We start from the raw sequence: 7775 nt of genomic DNA on the forward strand, positions 1-7775 counted from the left end.
ATTTGACAGAGAGAGACACAGCGAGAGAGGGAACACAAGCAGGGGGAGTGGGAGAGGGAGAAGCAGGCTTCCCACTGAGCAGGGAACCCTATGCAGGGCTCGATGCGAGGCCCGATCCCAGGACGCTGGGATCATGACCTGAGCCAAAGGGACGCTTAACGACTGAGCCACCCAGGCATCCCTAAAGAATAAATCTTAATAAAACTTAGGAAATATTTAGAACAAACCTAAAACTTGTGGGATGCAGTTAAAGCTCTGCTCAGAGGGAATTTTGTGACCGTTTTACATACTTATGTTAGGGGGAAAAAAAACCCTGAATTCATTAAAATAAGCAGACAATTTAATATTTAAAAGAATAGAGCAACAGAATAAGTGTAAAGAAAGTAGAAAGGAGGAAAGATAGAACAGAGACCATTAACATAGAAAACATAGAATGAATTAAAGAATCCAATAGTTGCAGGTTTTTATTTTAAATGAATAAAATTGAAACATTTGCAAGGGTGATCAAAAGAAAAAGAAAGTTGTACACATAAAAATATTAAATAACTTCTGGAGTGAGAAATAATACATAAACACTGAAGATATTAAAAAGATAATAAAAATATGAGAAACTTGATGATAAATTTGAAAAGTTAGGTTAAATAAGCAAGGGTATTGAAAAATAATTTGGCAAAATAGGATTCAATTCAAGTAGGAAGCAGTTATTCAGAAACAAAGATATGCTCCAGCTTGAGATCAGAAGGTACAGAAGAAAATAATGATAAGTGAGGCTAAAAAGAAAAAAAAAAGGAATTAATTGAAAGTCTGCCAGATGAATATCTATATAAATTGGCACCTTCTAACCCATCTCTACTCTTTCACCCCATCCCATGTTCCTGTCTTTTAACCCCAGGTAAACACCTAAACAACTAATCATATAGTAAAAAAAAAAAAAAAAAAAAAAAAGCAAAACCAACAATAAGTAAGACATAGAAAGAACTGCTTGCGGAAAATTTAGAGTTCTGGCTTCCAGAGCAAAGTCATGTCTGTTCCTGGTTTCTCCAACAACTCATTTCTTAATCAAAATTAATAGTTAAGCCATTGTCAACTGACACAGAATTACCTGTCACATTTATGCCAGAGACATAGCTGAAAACACATTTAGGCCAGTAGGAGTGAGGGAAATTTACATATGTATGAATGAAGGAAAATCACAACAGCTATCTGAAAAAAAAGCAACCTACAACAATCAAAAGCTTGAAATAGACCACAATAAATGAAAATTAGAACTGACTCTGGAGGAAAGAGAACACAAAATAATTTAAAACAATATCACTAACCCTAGCAGTAATAATAACAACCAACTCTTTTAATTCTTAAGGCCCCCTTCTTAGAAAGAAGTACTTTATTCATGTACTAATTTGGGGCACAAGCCTTATAGTCATCCTAACCTACTTTTTCTCTCATACTTACCATCTGATTCATCAGTAAGTTTTATCAACTCTATCTTGAAAATATACTCAGAGTTCAGTTACTTCTCATGAGCTCCAAAATTGACTACCCTAGCCAAGATACCATCATCTCATCAATGAGCTATTTAATTGGCCCTCTAGCTTGTCTCCTTGCTTCTATGTCCCACTGCCCTTGCACCTCCACCATCATTTACTGTTGCTTGTAAATGTTGCTGTAATCTTGCATGTCACCCTCAAAATTCTCCAATGTTTACTCATATATTAGAATAAAATCTAAATTCCACACATGCTTTATCAGGTCTTATATATTTTAGCAATGGCTACTTTGTAAAAATTTCATTGCCCCCAAATATTCTTCCACTCCTTCACATAAATCCCACCAGACTAATCTCTCTACTTGTTCTTGAAATGCAAAATATGCTTTAAATTAAGAATCCATATTAAAAAAAATAAAACAAAACCCACAAGATTTAAATAAGTTAGAATGTAAAAGCTACCAATCCTCTCAATATAAAACTAAAGATTTAGTTGATAGAAATCAATGACTATATGTAGATGATGCACAATATCCATTCTATTTAAACAAATGTTATCATTCCTAACAAATACCATTTGTAGGAGCAAACTACTATATTAAGACAGGAAAATAATTTTACATGAAATTACATTTATTGTCTATCTGTATGCAATGTTTTCTATATATACACTGCATTATACTTTGGTATTTTTTATTTTTAATGAAAATTGAATGCACTTCTAAAAGGCTTAAAAACATGTACAACGTCATGTTTTATCTCTTTTATCATGTGGTCATTTCTGAAGGAGAACATAAACATGGGTGATTTTTTTGTGTGATTTTTGTTCATTCATGCTTCCTAAATCTCCCAGTCTAGTGTTAAATTACTGACAATAACACAGTGCACTTCCAGAATAGTTATATTTCTATGAAAACCTTTTTAAAAATCATACAATTGCCTACATACATATGCACACACAAATGCATTCAAGAAACTCATATACATAAACTCCTTTTCCAAATAAAGATGTTATGACAACATGTTATGACATTTACCCAGTAAGATTTTAGAATTGCTATGGACCAGTGACTATAGCACACCTCATTCCTTCCCTCCTTGGGTGCCACTGACTCTTAGAGGTAATCTGCCTCTGTCCCCCCTTTCCCCCTTTGTAAATTACATGTATGGGGTCAGATAGTTTAGTTGTTAGTTCTTGGCTTTCCATATAAAGAGCTGGGTATTATAAAAACTGTATTGTAAGAGCCACATCAAGACTTGATACAGATCATGAGATCTTATACTTTGAACACAATGTCATAACTGGATCAGAATTTTGAGTGTCTTGAAATGGGATAAATGTTAACAATTGTGGTCAGGAAGTAGACTGTGGAATGTCATTTACAAAAATAGTTGCAATTAATCTTTTTTTTTTTTTTAATTATAACCATACACTATTTGTGATACAACTTTACAGGTCATACATCAAGCAGTAGCATTTACTTCTTGTCCCTTGAATCTAGGCTGCACTTGTAATACATGTTGACCAACAGAGTGCAACAGAAATCATAGTGTATGAATTCTAAGCCTTGCTTGCTTCTGTTCTCCTTGTGGAACTCTGAGACTGCTATGTGAATAAGATCAGCTAATATGCAGAATAAGGAGAGTCATGTGGCCTAATTTATCTTATTTCCAACTACTGAGAGCTAATCTTCTGACTAATGAGTGAGGCAATAAAACACCAGCCAGCAGACCTTAGGTGTATAAGCAAGCCAAGTATCCTAGATTAGAACAACAGAGCTTATCTGTGTACTCATGAGTAAGAATAAGTGACTATTTTTTTAATCCACTAAATCTAGGGAATGTGGGCTGGACAACAACAGTTAACTAATATATTGGTTTAAGGGTATTTGCAATGAAAAAAATCACAGTAGTGGAGAATCTGAAAATTTGGAATAAAGAAAAAGTTACAGAGAATCACACTACTACTGAAAATAGAAGCAAAAGACTTCAGAGAATAGTAATGAATAAGAGCTAAATTCACTAGTCAAATGGTGAGTGACACCAAGCAAATATGATTCAGGATTCTATAGTTTCTCAGTTCTATTATTTCTATTATGAAAAATAATTTCAGTATCTAAAGCAGGATAAGAGACTATTATTTGTATACATTATAAACATTGGATGAATGAAGCTATAAAAATAATTAAGCAATACTTTTGTTTTAGCCTACAAACTTCTCATATCCTTCTTATCCTACCCTGATTGGTCTTGAACGAGTGACAGTTAATATAAATGATGGCTGCACTTACAATAATATTTATTTTCCATAATATGTTTTTTCATCTCAAATTAATTCAAGATAAGAATTTTCTGATTAGATGAACTCACAAGTGTAGGTAGTGTGCTACACGAGGGGCAAGTCTTTTCGCTAACACCACAAGAGTCTCTGGCCCAATGAGTGGAGTTTGATAGTAATTCTTGCTATAAGTATAATTCAGATGTGTCAACTTTAAGGAGAAATCCTTTTTTAAATGGTCTGTGTTTTCTTTTCTCCATATTTCTTAACTGCTTGGGCCTCACACGTTACTGGGCCTTTTCGATTTTCAGAGCAACTTGATGAATCCTGCTATAAGGTCCTAAAAAGGGAACTCACTCAGTGGGTCTGATGTGGTGGATGCTGGCCAGGGAAGTTCTGCTCATGTGTGGCACCATTTCCCGAGAACACCCATGGGAGGTCATGCCTGATCTCTGCTTCTACAGAGATCCTGAAGAGATTGAAAAGGAAGAGCAGGCCGCTGCTGAAAAGGCTGTGACCAAGGAGGAATTTCAGGGTGAATGGACGCGGCTCCAGCTCCTGAGTTCACTGCTATTCAGCCTGAAGTCGCAGACTGGTCTGAAGGCATGCAGGTGCCCTCGGTGCCTATTCAGCAGTTCCCTACTGAAGACTGGAGCACCCAGCCAGCCACTGAAGACTGGTCTGCAGCTTCCACTGCTCAGGCCACTGAATGGGAGGAACAACCACTGAGTGGTCTTAAGCTGGTCTTCCACAAAGGCAAACAAAATGGAAATAGAAATTGAAAAGGTTGATGGAGAAGAAACAGTTTGTAAAAAAAAAAAAAAAAAAAAAGAATTTTCTGATTAGATATAGATAAATTGGATCAACTAGTTTATTCAGTGTAAAATAGAAGCTTGAAACATCTTGAGTATAACATTGACACATAACTAGGTATAACCCTGGTGAGCAAATGAACTAATTTTATCAACTGAAGGAAAATATACTATGAGTGAAAGAAAAGTAAAGAAATGTTTTGCAGAAATTGAAATAAACCACACGTACATGAAGAAAAAATACAGTAGAATAACCAAGAGATGATTTTCTATTTGGAATTGTATAATGTATAAATAGGTCTTGGCACCATCATGGTCAAATTATCAATACTGAGTTAAAGGTTATACAAACAGAAATGATAGCATTTCAAAGAATATCAGCAAAATGGGGAAATGCTAGATTTGCATCATAAAGGACACACACCTTGCTGGGCTTTGAACAGGACAGAAGAAATGCATTTACAATGAAAAGTTGAAAGACACTCTTTCAATATGGGCAAAGTGATGTGGAAAATTGGAATAATTATCTGGATAATTTAGGCCAAAAATGCTAATGAGGTAAAAGAATTCTTTACAATCTGATTCATTTAGGTCAGCTGTCTACATTTATTAAATTAACTGGACAATTATTCAAGTCTCCATTTTTCCAAGCTTGAAAAGACTTTGGTATTGATTCCTTGTTTGCAGGCTAAAACAGAAGAATCATGGTGCATTATTGGTATTTTCATATTGGTTATAGATCATACTAATTTTTAAACTCACTATGCACTTACAGTTTAAAAAATTATTGCATTATTCTTAAATATTTATACTGTTGTTAAAATAAGTTTGTTAACAAATTTCTGACTTAGTCTCTATTAAAGCAATGTCCTAGGCACAAAGCAAACTTAAATGGCTACAAACCACTGGATAGTTTCATAAGTCTTATAAAGGCTTGAAAAATTATATGAGATGTAGCTTTGTGTGTTTCAAGTGACAATATGACTCTAGCATTTTGATTCAATTAAAGTAGTATTAATTCAATGATTAATTTTATTTTTCTACGCAATCCAAATACTGACTTTTTTTCTTTTGACATTGTTATTTAGGGGTAAATGGAATATAATAGCATGTAACCTCTCCAGATTGTATAAGAACGTAGCAGAAAACTAGAACAGTGTTCTAAAAGAATCACTTAATATGTTTCAATGTCAAGCATTTGTATCACAACCGAGAGGCATATATTTTATTTTCAACATTTGTGCACTGAAACTGGAGGATGAAAGATATGTCTTAAACACAAGCTCACAAAGATCCTTGGACTTGAAGAGTTCAGCCAGACTGCAAAAGTTCCTACCAAGTCTGTTCAGACAATTAACAAAGTAACATAAATACTTTCAAAGGTTTTAAGATTTGACAGATATTGCAAAACAAATACATTCTTGAAGATATCATCTCAAAAGATCTTTCATCTAAGGTATGGCCCATGTAACTTATTATTAGAAGATGCATAAACTGGAAAAATCTATCCAATACTTGTATATGAGCCCATAGAGCTGCATTTTGCAACCTTGGCAATACTGATAATTTGGGTCAGATAATTCTTTGTTGTGGGAGCCTGCCTTATGCATTATAAGATATTTAGTCATTGGATGTCTGGTCTTTCCCCACTAAATGCTAGTTATTACCTTTTTGCCCAACTGCAACAACTAAAAATAACTGCAGATATTGATAAATGTCCCCTAGGGGGCAAAATCACCCTTGGCTGAGAATCCCTGCCATCGAGGGTACACCTGGCATTCTCCATGCCATTATACTAGTACACTCTACTAGCTCTTTCCCAGTCAAGTTAGAGCATATTGCTCTCAGAGGTTGCAGCTTTTCAGCTTTGTTCCAGCTGGAGGATAGATTTAGAGACTGAAAGGGAAAATGTGGTTAACAGTGACTTTGCTATGAAGAAACTAACTTGAACATCCTACAGGCAAAGCATAGCCGATTAGCCCTTTAATTGTCTTAAGCCCTCAAGAGACTTCCCAAAGAAAACAAATGCAATGAACCCGGACTTGAGGGTTTACAGCCATTCTGTGTGAAGGAACCCCTCCTGCTTGGGAGATCTCTGGCCAAACTGGGAATGTTACATGTGCTAGGGCTGTGCAAACAGAGTGTCTTGCCACTCACATGTGGATTTTCTGCTCAAGATCAAAAGCCTGAGCTCTGGAATTCTTAAAAAGAAATCACCAGAGACCAGTGCTAAATCTGAACAGAGTCATTAGGCATGCCTGATTTCCCTGAATTTCTGTCATTCCCTGCTAGGACTGCTGCTTTTTCCAATAACACAAATCTTAAAAAAAAAAAAAAAAAAAAAAAAAGCTGAACTGCTTAAGTGTTGCAGTGATAACTGGCCTGAAAGCCATCATTTGTTTCCTTGAAACCAGTGAAATAAATGCTTTTGGTTGAAAATATGCCAGTAAAGCAGGTGTTTTTTTATTTTGTTCTTTTCCTGTTAGAATGCTGACTGAAAATGCCTGTTAGTATAAAAACTATCTTTGTTGTTTAAGTTGTCCCTATCAAACAATATTAATATGGAGACTTTTTTTTTCTTTCTGATTAATTAGATAAATAGAAAATGATTTTAAAGTGTTTGACAGGGCACCTGGGTGGCTCAGTCAGTTAAGCATCTGCACTTTTCCGAAGATGACATACAAATAGATGGCCAATAGACAGATGAAAAGATCCTCAACATTACTAATCATCAGGGAAATGCAAATCAAAACCACAATGACATATCATCTTATACCTGTCAGAACAGTTAGAATTAAAAACACAAGAAATAACAAGTATGATGGGGATGTGAAGAAAAAGGAACTCTTATGCACTATTGGTAGGAATGCAAACTGGTACAGCCACTCTGGAAAACAGTATGAAGTTTCATCAAAAAATTAAAAGCAGAAATACCATATAATCCAGTAATTCCATTACTGGGTATTTACCTAAAGAAAATGAAAACACTGAATTCAAAAAGGTGTAAACACCCCTATGTTTATTGCAGCATTGTTTATAACAGCCAATATATTGAAGCAACTCAAGTGCCCATTGATAGATGAATGGATAAATAAGATATGATATAGATGGGTCTATTTATCTATCATCTATTTATCTATCTCTATCTCTATATCTATCTATCTATCTATCTATCTATCTATCTATCTATCTATCTATC

At 34.8% G+C, this 7775-nt stretch overlaps 1 non-coding gene and 1 pseudogene across 1 annotated transcript; both read left to right on the top strand.

The window, feature by feature from the left end:
- The first annotated feature begins 3809 nt into the window (after positions 1–3809).
- On the top strand, positions 3810–3957 carry LOC118010950. The gene has a single exon (XR_004679365.1). It is a non-coding gene; the product is annotated as a small nucleolar RNA SNORA62/SNORA6 family (small nucleolar RNA).
- A 41-nt stretch (positions 3958–3998) lies between these two features.
- Positions 3999–4503, top strand: LOC118010184 (annotated as a pseudogene).
- Positions 4504–7775: the final 3272 nt, after the last annotated feature.

This window comes from Mirounga leonina, unplaced genomic scaffold, assembly GCF_011800145.1.
Source record: "Mirounga leonina isolate KUSES-001 unplaced genomic scaffold, KU_Mleo_1.0 Mir_129, whole genome shotgun sequence".
Taxonomy (NCBI): domain Eukaryota; kingdom Metazoa; phylum Chordata; class Mammalia; order Carnivora; family Phocidae; genus Mirounga; species Mirounga leonina.